This window comes from Ictidomys tridecemlineatus, chromosome 8 (genome assembly GCF_052094955.1).
Source record: "Ictidomys tridecemlineatus isolate mIctTri1 chromosome 8, mIctTri1.hap1, whole genome shotgun sequence".
NCBI classification, from domain to species: domain Eukaryota; kingdom Metazoa; phylum Chordata; class Mammalia; order Rodentia; family Sciuridae; genus Ictidomys; species Ictidomys tridecemlineatus.
Window position 1 is genome coordinate 56,985,227 of NC_135484.1, and position 13,235 is coordinate 56,998,461.

Consider the following 13,235-nt stretch of genomic DNA (forward strand, 5'->3'; position numbering starts at 1 on the left):
GTTTTTTCTTTTTTTTTTTTAAAGAGATAAATGGAAAAAATTTATTGACGGGACTTAGGCAAATTAGTCTTAAAATATGCTTTAAGCTAATTTTTAATTTTTAAGACTAATTTTTTTCATTTAGGTGAAAACATTTAATTGCTTTTTAGTCTCTTCATTTACTTTATCCACCTTTACTTCAATCAGTTGTTTCTGCATGTGTCTGAGAGCAGACTTAGAAAGGATTTATTTCGGAAGAGATTTTTTTTGAACAATTCTTTTTTTTTTTTTAGATGTCAAACTCAGTTATTTAGTTTCTAGGCAGCTCATTGTCTGGGCCTTTCAAGTTGAAATTGGTGGCTCAGGAGGGTCTTTTATGAGCATTTGTAGAACCACCTTCCCCTCAGATAGCCAATGGATCTAGTAAGGCCTGGGTTACTAGCCTCTGTGCCTAATGGTGAGTTCTGCATTGGGTCCAGTAAGACTCTCACAGCCTTGAAAAAAGGGAAACAAAATTTTAAACTTTGAAAGGGAAAAGATTAGCATCTGAATTATTTTTCCTCAAGAGATTCCTTGGTTTTATGCATTCATAGGTTTCCCTTATCAAGTTATGACATGAATACACAATGTGATCTAAAGATTTTCCTTGCTTCGCTCTGTCTCCTCCCCCACCCCTCGCCCCCTACTTTTCAGATACGTTAGCTCCCAAATAAGCTTCTTGCACTCTTGGGAGACTTAACTGGCACATATCCTTGTTAACTTACTGGTTCATTCTAACTCCCCCAGTGGTCTTGGTATCCTGAGTAGGAATGACCTGCCTTTGAAGCCCGAGGAAACCCAGGCACAAAGAAGTCCATCATTTGGTTACCTGTTGTCTAGAAACCCAGCCTGACTCCAGGCCAGTGCCTCTCCCATGGCATTTATCAGAGTGCTTCAGAGAAATGAATCAGGCTTCTTTAAGAATAGGAATTAACAGGCAGTTCACAAAATTGAGGGATGTTGGAGAACCTGGTTCAGAATAAGAGAACACTGGCGCATTTCTGGAGTCCTTGGAAGTAGAATCAAATCCATGGTTTTGTGAGCGTGTCCTTGCTGGAATGAATGAATCTTTCCCTACTCTGGTGTCACCTGCAGAGAGTCAAGTCTCTATTGAAAGTCTGGTTGGCTCTGTTTGGGTCACATGACTAATACTTCCCTCAGAAAAGAGGGATGAGAATAAGGATCCCATGGAACCTACATATAATGGGGTTGGGATGATTCTGCAAAGGAAAACAGGTGTTCAGTTACCGAAAAAAGTAGGAACAGATGCTGGGAAACAACAGCAATCCCCCACAGTCCCTGAAGCCACTCTTCCTCAGTCTCTCAACAATGTCCCATGTGTTGCCTGAAAGCAGGTGTGGACTATGTGCCCTTCTAAGGTGCTTTCCAAACTTCAATGACCATTTGGTTGGCTTTCATTGTATTCTTTGAGAGTAGAAAGGAGTCCAGTTCTTCATAGTGGTGGCTAATAGGAGTAGGCATTTAATGCCTTCTTGCTGCCTGGGGGTGTAGTGCAGTAGTTGAGAGCATGCTTAGCCTGCGGGAGGTCCTGGGTTCAATCCTCAGTGCTGGAAAAACAAACAAAATAAGATTCTTTCTGAGTGAAGTTCCTTAAAGGAACCCAGAAAACTCAGCCATGAGAACTTCTTATACTCTGGTCTGGGTGGTAGGTTCAGACGCCTTCTCTTCCCTTCTTTCCTTCCCTGAAGTACCAGCACTAGCCAAGGACACCTGTGTTATTCTGGTAGAGATCTGGTGTTTATAAAGACTAGTGAATGGAAGAGTGAGCCAGGAAGACTCTGCAGCCATGCCAATCATTCATTGATTCCATGAAGTGTGTTAAGAGAACACCATGAATCAGGCACTGGGAATATGGCAGTGGACAAGGCAGATTAGGTCCCTGCCCTTGTCTAACTTTTATTATTTTATTTTATTATTTATTTATTTTTTTTACGTCATGTTGGCTTGAGAGGCTGACATAAACAGAAATGCCACCCTTTCAGATTATTTTAAGGTCTGCAGAGAAACTACAACAGGCTCATGGGATGGGGAGTGGCCATGGTGGTCAGAGTTGTCGTGGAAGATGTCTCCAAGGCAGTGACATTGTGAAGAACTCAGCGGCTTGCAAAGATCTGAGGAAGAGCATCCTAGGACAAGGGGACCCAGAGCTTAGTCTCTGGGATAGGCATATGCATTAGAAAGCTGGAAGGAGGGCCAGGTAGATTGGAGTAGAGGGAACGAGGAGGAGAGTGGTGGGAGAATCAGCTGAAAGGCAGTGGGGTGAGATTATAGACGCTCACTTCAGTGAGCAGGATAACTTGTCCAGGGGGCATAGCAGGCCCAGTGTTAAAGCCATAGTGCTTTTAGGGCCTATGAGGGTAGGCAACTTGAGTATTTTATATGCATTTTACAAATGAGGTAACTGAAACAAAAAAAGTCAGAGAAGTAATAATTCAGGGAACTGGGACAGGGTTGAGATCTCCTGCCTCCAAAATGCATGCTGTTGACATTAAAGGAATTAACTTTTGTGAATGGAGCTAAAGACAGTACCTGGTTCCTAGCAGATGCTCAGCAAACTCAGCTACAAATTAATAGAGTACACTTTTTAGTAGATTCTGAAAAAAATAAGTTAAAACTTGTGTCATTCAACAGAAAGGGGAAGGAAAACCAAGTGAAATGTAAAGCATTCAGTAGCAAATACTTCAATTGCTTTCACTGGACTGAAATCACTGAAATCTAAATCAACTCAAGAAGAACGTATACAGACTGTATACTACTGTATACATGTGGGAGGAAAGTCTGTAGAATGGGAGTCTCTTTTCATGGGGGGCGATGCATATTGGTGACTGAACCCAGGGAAACTTTACCACTGAGCTATATCCCCATCTTTTTTTATATTTTTTACTTTTGAGACAGGGTTGAAAGGGTAAAGCTGCTTCTAAGCTGCAAAGCCTGAGTTGAAATGTAAAGGACTAGGTATTGTAAAGTTTCTGAACACAGAACCTGAAATTCCTGAGGCAGTTAAGACAATGCCCCACTGACCATTTAGTTGATTAATAGCCTAGGACCCTGTGCAGCTTGGCACTTAGGCATTCAGGGCCCGAACCAATCAGTTTGAATGTAACCCCCTCCTTAGGAATGACTATCACTCCAGCCTGACCTGTTCCCGCCAATGAATGTACTAATCAAGTCTAAGAATTGTTGTTTGATTTTCCCGCGGTGTATGGTGATTTGTTAAAGGAGACTGTGATGTATGTAAAGTCCCCGCCCTCCCCAAACAGTGTACTTAAGCACTGCTCAACCCCTGCTCTGGGCTCTGGGCTGCTCTCCCTTCTTGAGTGAGCACGGAGCCCCAGCGTGCTGGATCAATAAACCCCCTTCTGTGTTTGCATGAGTTGGTCTCTTGGTGGTCTCTTCCTCTGGCGTTTGCCGGACCCTTACAGGATCTCACTAAGTTGCTGAGATGGTCTTCAACCTGTGATCCTCCTGCCTCAGCCTCCCAAGTTGCTAGGATTATAGGTATGAACCAGGCGTAAACATGAGTTTCTTCAAGTCTGCTGAATGTGAGATTTTGCTTTTATGTCTGTAGATCCCAGCATGAGGCTTGGGATATTTAGGTATGCTCTGTGCATATTTGTTAAATGTATCTTCAATTAAAACAAAATCTAGTGGTGAATCTAAGTTCTAGATCCTTAAAACAAAGCCTACAGCATTCTCCCCTCCATCCACTGCGACTTAAATTTCCACTACTTCCCTTGCTCTGTTGTTTACCCAGCCTTGTGTGATTTTTCCCTTATCATGGGATGACCAGGTGTTCTTTTCATTACTGGTCGTGTTAGTCAGTTTTTCATCACTGTGACCAATACACCCAAAAAGAACAGTTTAAAGGAGGAAAGATTTATTTTGGCTCCTGGTTTCAAAGGATTCAGGCAGTGGTTGGCTGACTCCAAGGTGGAAACATCATGGTGGAAAGGCATGGTGAGGAAGGCTGCTCAGCTTGTGGCAGTTGGAAAGCAGAGAGAGAGAGAGAGAGAGAGAGAGAGAGAGAGACAGACAGACAGACAGACAGACAGACAGACAGACAGACACACCAAGGAGATGGAGAGAAGAGAGGATAAACCCTTCCAGGGTGCTTCACCAGTGACCTACTTCCTCTGACCAGGTGCCACCTCCCAATAGTTGATTCAGCCAACAGTGGTTTTTACTCCAGTGATGAGGTAAGAGCCCTCATGATCCAATCACCTCTGAGTACATGAAATTCAGGGGAATATTGTAGATCCAAACCATAACACTAGTAAAGAATAGGCATGCATCTTTGAAAAAAAAAACTTTTATTAAAGGCTAGAGAAGTGGCAGTTTTAGGCTAGACCACAGCTATGTACAAGGAAAGAATATAGCTAAACCAAAACCAGTCTTTGACAATTAATTTTAATGTTTCCCTGTTGTAGATAGAATGGAAATAATGACATCCTAGACAAGGCCTTCTTTGATAAGGCCACTTTGGTCCAGTGATCATATTCATGAGACAGTTTCTCATTTGTAAGTTCATAGTTTCGAGTCTGAAGGCTTTATGGGACCAAGTTAGGTTAGTCAGACTTATGAGACTTATAATGTGTAAGCCAGAATGTTAACTTATGGTGTTGGTGAATCGTCCCTTCTGGTGTCTAGGATACTCTGTACACTCATCAGAGATCCAGGGAAGCAGAATTTCTATTCTGGTAATTTCCGGGAAAGTTTGGAGTCAGAGAAAGGGAACATGGATGGCCTTTTGAATATGTCGTGTTTGCTGTGATGAATCCCATAACTCTCCCTGCCCTATAATAGATTGTACATCTAGAATGAGCAAAAAATATGCTCCACAATCCAGTGTTTTCTTCTTCTGTATAGGGCTGGAACTGAGGGACATGTCCTTACTCTTCCTGATGTGTCTCGGCTTCCTTGTCGTTAATGGGGAAAGTAGTGACAGTACCACTCTCTTCAGGGTATTGTAAAGACAGTAGGTTGAATACTTGGAACAATGCCTGGTACATAATGAACACTCAAGAAATGGTTAGCTATAATTATTATTTTTGTTATTACTTTCCCAGACCAGACCATTTTCCTTCCTCTGTGATAATCTCTCTGGAGACTTTTTTGATACAAATATATAGTTTTCAACTTGCTTTATTGCTCTCTCATTCTGGACATGCTTCCCTGAGGCCATACCCTAGTCACCTTGTTTACATGTCTCAAAATTCCTTAGTCACACCTTTACTGCTGGCTATTCACTTCCTCATGTGGCTAATATCATCCACTTTACGTTTTTTTTTTTTTTTTCTTCTAGTTGCATTCATGGGGAAAACTAGGTGAAAATTCTCAGGCACATAGCTTTGTCCTTACAAAGTGAGTTGTCCTAAGTCTGGCTTACTTTCCCCCATTTTAAAACATGTTTTATAGTGGTACATATTGGTGGGATTCATTGTTACATACTGCACACAATATGATGATATAATTTGGCCAATATCGTTGCCCAGTATTTCCCCTTTCTCTCCTCTCCTCTGTCCCCCTGGTCCCTTTCCTTTACTCTATTAATCTCTTTTCAATATTCATAACTCCACCCACCCCACCATTTATTTTTCCTTTTCCTCTCTAGCTTCTACATATGAGAGAAAACATATGACCCTCGACTTTCTGAGTTTGGCTTATTTCATTTAATATAATGTTTTCAAGTTTATTGATTTTCCTGTAAATAACATAATTTCATTTTTTCTTTCTGGTTGAATACAACTCCTTTGTGTATATCTACTACATTTTCTTTGTCCATTCATCCACTGATGCTCAGATAGGATGGTTCCATAGTTTGTCTCTTGTGAATTGCACTGTTATAAACATGAGTATATGTGTGCCACTATAATTTGCTCACTTTAATTCTTTAGAATAAATAATGGGGGGGGCTGATGCTGTGGCTCAGTAGTAGAGCACTTGCCTAGCATGTGTGAGGCACTGGGTTTGATTCTCAGCACCACATATAAATAAACGAATAAAATAAATGTCCATACATCTAAAAAATTTTTAAAAATAAATAAATAAATAATGGGGAGTGGCAAACCTAGTTATCAAATAATATTCCACTCCTAGTCTTTTTTTGGGGGGTACTGAAGATTGAGTTTAGGGGTGCTGAATCACTGAGCTATAACCCCAGCTCTTTTTATTTTTTATTTTGAGACACAGTCTTGCTAAATTGCTCAGGGCCTTGTTAAGTTGCTGAGGTTGGCCTAAAACCTGTTATCCTCCTCCCTCAGTGCTGGGATTACAGTTTTCAGGATGAGACATAAGGGACTAGTCTCATACTTCTACTTATGGATAACCAGTGTTCCAAGCAACATTTGTTAAATAGACTGCTTTTTTTTTTTTTTTCCAATGTATGTCTTTGGCACCTTTATCAAGGATCGGATGACTGATCCTTGTGAGTGTTTGTCTCTGTGTCTTCTAGTCTGTACTGTTGGTCTATGTGTCTGTTTTTATGCCAGTACCATGCAGTCTTTGTTCCTATAGTTCTGAAGAATAATTTGAAGTCAGGTGTTGTGATGCCCCCAGCATTGCTTTTTGGTTAGAATTGCTTTGACTATTCTGCATCTCTGCATCTTTTATTCTTCAAAATGAATTTTAGGACTGTTTTTCCTAGTTCTGTGAAAAATGCCATTGGTATTTTGAAGGGGATTGCATTGAACTGTATATTGCTTTGGGTAGTATAGACATTTTAACAACATTAATTCTGCCTATCCATGAACATGAGAGGTATTTCCATCTTCTTGTGTCTTCTTCAATTTCTCTCTTCAGTGTTCTAGTTTTCATTACAGCAATCTTTCACTTCCCTGATTAGATTTATGCCTAGGCAATTAATTAATTAATCAATTTGAGGCTATTGTGAAGGGAATTCTTTTCCTGACTTCTTTCTCATTGGATTTATTATTGATGTACAGGAAAGCTACTGATTTTTGTATATTGATTTTATAAACTGCTAACTTCCTTTTATTTCATATGTGGCAAAAAAAAAATGAAGACTAAGACATCCTGAGAACATTTACATCCTATTAGCTTAGTGGTGAATGCTAGATCCAGATGACCTGCTGTCCCAGGCCCCTCAGCTACTCAGACACTAATCTTTGCTTTGCCCTCTCTCACAATCCTGAACTGCATCTTGGTTCTTCTGACCAGGAGCATTGCTGCCTAGATCTGTGCCCCAGACGCTCTTGGCAGCATTCCTGCTCTGGGGCCTTTCAGTCTCTTCCCCTTTTATACCACCTGCTGTCTCACATTCACCCTACCTGCCCACTCCTGCCTCTGGCTTGTTGTCCCCTCTCAGGGGGTTACCTGCACATGTGTAGCATGTGTGTAGTGTGAATTGCATCCAGGCTCTGTTTTCAGAAGAAATTAACACAAATTTGTGTAAATGAAATTTCTCTTCCTTCCCAATGTAACTAGGAAGAAGGAAGGAGAAAAGGGACCTGGAAAGGGTGACTAAAGCATTTAGGATGTATTAACATAGTGATACTTTGATTTTGTGGTGCTTTCCAAGTCATCCTGTATGGATGTCGCAATGATCATGTGTCAGGACAATTAGGAGGTGGAAAAAACCCCATCAAGAATGATTAATAAATCATACTTTAATGGTAGACAGATGAATACTCAATCTGATATTGTGTTATGAAATTTCCTGTTTCAAAAACAGTGTCTGATTATTATTTCCAGAGAACCTACAAAACCTGCTTGTTAGTCTCACTTTACGGCATGACTTTATTATCAAATTATATCTAACAATAAATGATTAAGTATGTTTGTCACTTCTAAAGATAGCTCTGTTATCAGTTAATTTAGTATTGATATTTTGTGTGGGAAGAGTTTTTCTATGCTAGTTTCTTCAGTTATGAGAGTTATTGCTCTGGGGAAAGGGAGAGTGGGGAGTCATTGTTTAATGAATAAAAAGTGTCAGTTTGGGCAGATGAGATGGATAGCAATGATGGCTGGATAGCAATGCAAATGTATGCACTTAATGCTGCTCAACTGTACACTTAAAAATGGTTAAAGTGATAAGTTTTACATAGGGTGTATTTTACTACAATAACAAAAAATCAACTCCTGATTGTGATAAAAATTCAACATAGAAGGATAAAACAGTGAAGTTTCCAGGTGCCATCGTGCACATGCTGGTGATCCTAGAGACTGGGTGTGTGTGGGGGGGTGGCAGTGCTCCAAGGCAGGAGCACTACAAATTTGAGGGACTCCCAGGAGGGCTGAAGATGCAGCTCAGTAGTAGGGCAGCCCTGGTTCAATCTCCAATATCACAGAAACACAAAGCAAAAACCAAAACACACAACAGCAACAAAACACCACTAAAGTTTATCTCTCTGCATTTTCATCAATTCATATCTCAGTTCTTCAGAAGTAACCATACCTGATATCATTTTAGAAGTCTGTTCTATATCAAGAATATGTATATGCATGTGGTGTGTGTGTGTGTGTGTGTGTGTGTGTGTGTGTGTGTGTGTGTATAAATTTCTCTTTCCTCCAAAGTGCTGGGTATTAAATACAGGGGCTTAGGCATGCTAGGCAAGGGCTCTATCACCGAGTTGTATCCCCGGCCCAAGAATATCTATTTATTCAGGACTGTTTCTTGAAACACATATACATACTGTTTGGCCCCTTTCCTTTATCACTTTATATATCTTGAACATATGCATATATACACACATCTTTAACATGAATGTATATACTTTAAAAGTTTTTTTTAATATCAATACCTTTAGAATTTCTGTTTATTTTAAAGCAGTCTCCTACTGATGGACTTTGAACTTCACTTGCAAGGTAACATAACAGTATTTCAATTAAAATGGACATCCATGTTCTTTTTCTGAGCCTGTCTTCATTATCTGCCTCTGCAGAATTGATTCTTGTATTTGTTCATTCATTCTGAAAAGATTGGATGAGGTTCTAGGGTCAATTTTTTTTTTTCCGTACTGGGAATTGAAACCAGAAGTGCTCTACCTCTGAGTTATATCCCCAGCCCAATTTATTTTTTATTTTGAGACAGAGTCCCTATGTTGCCCAGACTGGTCTCAAACATGTGATTCTTCTGCCTTAGTCTCTCCAGTAGCTAGGATTGCTGTCAGTTACGTTATCCTAACTGGGTATTTATAGTATACTGCCACAAAGAATTATCATTCATCTTGATAATGATGTAACATCATTAGTATTGGTTCAAGGGTATTATGAATATGCAAAGTATTGTTAAATCATAAAAAATGTACAAGCTGGTCTGCTTGTTTATAAATTTGGCTGTAAACCTGATTTTGAGGGTATATTGGTAGCTCTACCCACCAGTAGCTACTGTCCCCAGACTTCATCAGACCTCTTGAACAGGTGCTTCTAAGATCTCTTCTGAGCTCCTGAATCCCTTTGTTTCAATTTTTTTCTCTTTCTTTCCCCTAAGTTGCTGAATCTTTTTTTCCACTTGCAAGATACCCCACCCACAGGACTATACATCCCCTTCTCTGTCCAGCACAGATTTTCTTATCTAATTGGATGAGTAAGAGAAGCAGAGACATATCTGTTAAAGATAGTCATGTAGCAAGGTGCCCCTTGGCCCTGTAACAGAGTATTCCTAATTGTCCCCCACTGGAACATGGATGCCCTTTTCTGTGAATATCACATGAACACGGACTGTGTGCTAAGACACATCAGCTCTGTAGTCCACCTCAGGTTTGTATGGCGGTGCTCATGGAGTGCCTGTAAATATAACCACCCTTTGTCATATTGTTTTTCTGGGAAAATGTGCTCCAAATTCGTAGTAATTGACTTGTCAATGAACTTTTGTAATAGAGCTCCTTTGTAAGTTGAAAACAACTTGCTCTTTTTTTCTAGAATAAATGTTGTTATCTCTCTTTTTTCCCCCCTCACAAAAGTCTATGAAATAAATATTGTGGGTTATATAGCTCACATTTTGTTGATGAGGATTCTGAGATGTAGTTTCTCCCTCTTGCTCACTCATTTACTATGGCTGGTACTCTCTTGTTCTTTCCAATTCAGTCTGCCCACGTGGACCTCATCCAAAGCCATGGGGAAGATAAACATAGGAAGGAAAAACCCAGCAGGGAAGAGTCACCCTGGGAAATATAAAAAGAAAACCATAAGCATAAATGTTCTAAGAGTGAAAAAGAGTATCTTTAAGAGGCAGAGACAGGTGGGCACCAGATGGGCACCAGAGAGAATCTTAAGCGGTAAAATGAGGAAATCTGGTGGGAGTTCCAAAGGATTAGACCCAAGACTCTGTATGTGGACTGACTTTAGGACCCTAGTGTTCTCAATAAGTTCTTCTTCATTTGAATTTGAAATGTTCATTTGAAAATAAAGCAAAAAAAATTTTTTAAGGCTTTAGTTGGTATATTGTGGGCTGGGGGTGACTATGGTTTTTGAAGCAACAGGGACTTTATCTGTCAAAAACAGATGTGTTACTTTATTTGTCTGCTTTAAGTATTAATAATTTGATTTGAAAAGCACAGTATATAGACTGTAGGTAAAATATTGATTATTTTGGACTGCACTGTGTTTCTTTCAAATTCATATGTTCAAATCTTAATCCCAAATATCTCAGAAAGTGACTTTGTTTGGAGATAAAAATTTAACTGAGGTCATTAGGGTGGACTTTGTTACAATAGCTCCAAGATACTGAAAATGACCCAATCCTTAGAGCTGGGGAGAAAATGAAGCAGGGTATTCAGTTTCCTGAGAGTTAGAATGTAGCTCATGGATTTTAGAGTTGATAATGTCCTTACAAACCCAAAGTCTAGCTCATTGGATTTATAACCTCTTAAGGTTATCTGAGGAAATGACCGATGACCACTGTTTGAAGTTCTAGTTGTATATGCTTGTGTTCCAGAGGGCAAGAAAAGACCTAGGTGAAATATTAAATTCATATTCAACTCAATTTGGAATTTGAGTTTTACAAAATACTCTTATGTGAAATAAACCACTTCCCCCTATATCCGGGGAAGAAGTTTATAATTAGAACATCCTGGGGAACTTCTTCTATTAATTGTTGCATACCTGAAATATCACAAAGGAGAGTGAAGTTGTAGGTAAAAAATGCATTGAAATCATTGTTTTTGCCTTTGTCAGTTATAAGGAACTACAAGAATAAATGCTCCCTGGCCTTGAGCACTACAAAGCCTTTATCACACCAAGACAATAGAGGCTTCTGGAAGGGAGTGAACTTGAGAAACTTACAGAGTTTGAGGCCAAGAAGACATTCTGTACAGAGCACAAAAGTAATATACAGAACAATCCTCCCACCCCAACTCCCAGCTCCAGGTGGGTAACCTTGAAGATTTAAAGGGGAACAGGAATATTTTACAGGAAAATCAGAGTATTTTCTCTTTAAAATTGTCCTCTCAAATGTTAGATTTTTCTTCTCTTGGCCCCCAACTTGATTTTTGGTACAGTGGTGTGGATCTTGGATTTTTTAAGCCATCTTCCTGCATTGGAATCTCAACACATTGCCAGTTGTGTGGGCTTGGGATAAGAACATAACCTGGTAAGCCTCAGTTTCATCATCTATACATGGAAATACTAATATAATACGCATATTTCATTGATTTGCTTAAAGTGCTGAATGAAATGTTACAGGTGAAGCACTTAACATAGGATCTGCCTTGTGCTAAGTACTAAAAAAAAGCTCTCATCATTTAGGCTTCAAGGAGGGTTCTAGATGAAAATAGTGAGGACACTCTATTGAATTTAGATTTCTGCATTTGACTTTTTGGAGGTTGCTGTGCTATCTGTAACCTGTTCTGTTCTGGTTCTATGCTGATGCTATACAGGAATTGGGGATTTTGTTTATTTTCTTTTTGATAACCTATACTTTAAACATGGTAGTTTGATATGGGTAGTTTTAATAAAAATCATATCAAAATTAATATGGCCATATGAATTTGTATAGCTCTATGGGAGAAATTAGATTGGACTTCAAAAGAAGTTAAACTTGGAAAAATAAAAAGTTGACCACTGTGATCTCCTTATACACAGCATTGACACAGTACCCAGGATGGTGCTGGGCAGGACAAGAGCTCAAGGAGTTTTCCTGATTGTTTGGCTGATATTTTAGGTGAGTATAAAAGCTTGAGTCTTGTGCAGCACAGAGTCATGTGGAGGTGCCAGAGGCATCAGACATACAATGATTTGGTAGTGATGGTTTTTCTGAATTTTCCAGTACTATTATATCAATCAGAACCCAGCAGAAAAGAGATGGTGCAGGGAAATTGAATCCTAGGAATAAAATGTAATAAAGGGTCAATTATAAAGCTCTTGGCAAGGTGTAGGCAACTCCCAGGGGTAGTGCAATATATTGGAGCTGTCACAGCTAGGCACTGTGACCACTCAAGATTTGAAGGCAATGGAGAAGCAGGTTATTGGAATTTAAGAGAGGGAGGTGCATGGAAGAGCTACCTGACAAATATCCGTGGTCTTTGATGGCGGGGTAGAGTCAGTCCCCCATAACTCTGCAGGGAGGGAAATATCTGGGGGTTAAGTCCCTGATTTCTATCTCCTCCCTCCCTTCTTTCCAAGATCAGGCAACAAGGGAACCTTATTGATGCCATTCATGTAGGTCTGTTTCTGAGTTGCAGAGAAGGATGGAGAGAGGTGAAGAGAGAAATGGAAGACACCTAGCACGATTATCTGTACTGTTAGTACTGGCATAGCGGAGATAATAGAAAAGAGACAGACTGTTATTAGGGATGGTTTATAGGAGTACATCCACCAGCTGATGCAACCTGTTTCTGGATTGTGAATTAGCATCTCTTCCTCTTTTTTCAGTCCATGTTGCTTAATTCTTCTTCATATTCATTATTTTATGAACAATTCATTTTCACAAATATTGATGGAGTAAAGTAATTCTAGATAATCTGTGATACAGTTAATAATGGGGATGATCTCTTTTATTTATCTTTCTGTCTCTCTGATGTTAAGAATTCAGAAAATCTGAGGCAGATCCAGTAGCATATGCCTATAGTCCCAGCTACTTGGGAGGTTGGGGTGGAAAATCACTCTAACCCAGGACTTTGAGACCAATCTGGGCAATATAAGGAGACCCTGTCTCATAAGAAGAAGGAAGGGAAAAAGAACTCAGAAAGTTTAAATTTGGTGAAGTTTTACTGGCTTTGAAAATAGGCTCAGCAAAATAA

The 13,235-nt window shown here is 39.6% G+C and overlaps 1 long non-coding RNA gene across 1 annotated transcript in view; it reads left to right on the forward strand.

Annotated features, from left to right (window-relative positions):
• The window catches only part of LOC110598640 (uncharacterized), a 62,734-nt gene extending 50,434 nt beyond the window's left edge, over window positions 1-12,300 (forward strand). The window contains exons 3-5 of the long non-coding RNA XR_002484520.3: window positions 11,173-11,364; window positions 11,496-11,587; window positions 12,079-12,300. This is a non-coding gene — a long non-coding RNA (uncharacterized LOC110598640). The remainder of the gene's footprint in view (window positions 1-11,172; window positions 11,365-11,495; window positions 11,588-12,078) is intronic.
• The last annotated feature ends 935 nt before the right edge of the window (window positions 12,301-13,235 follow it).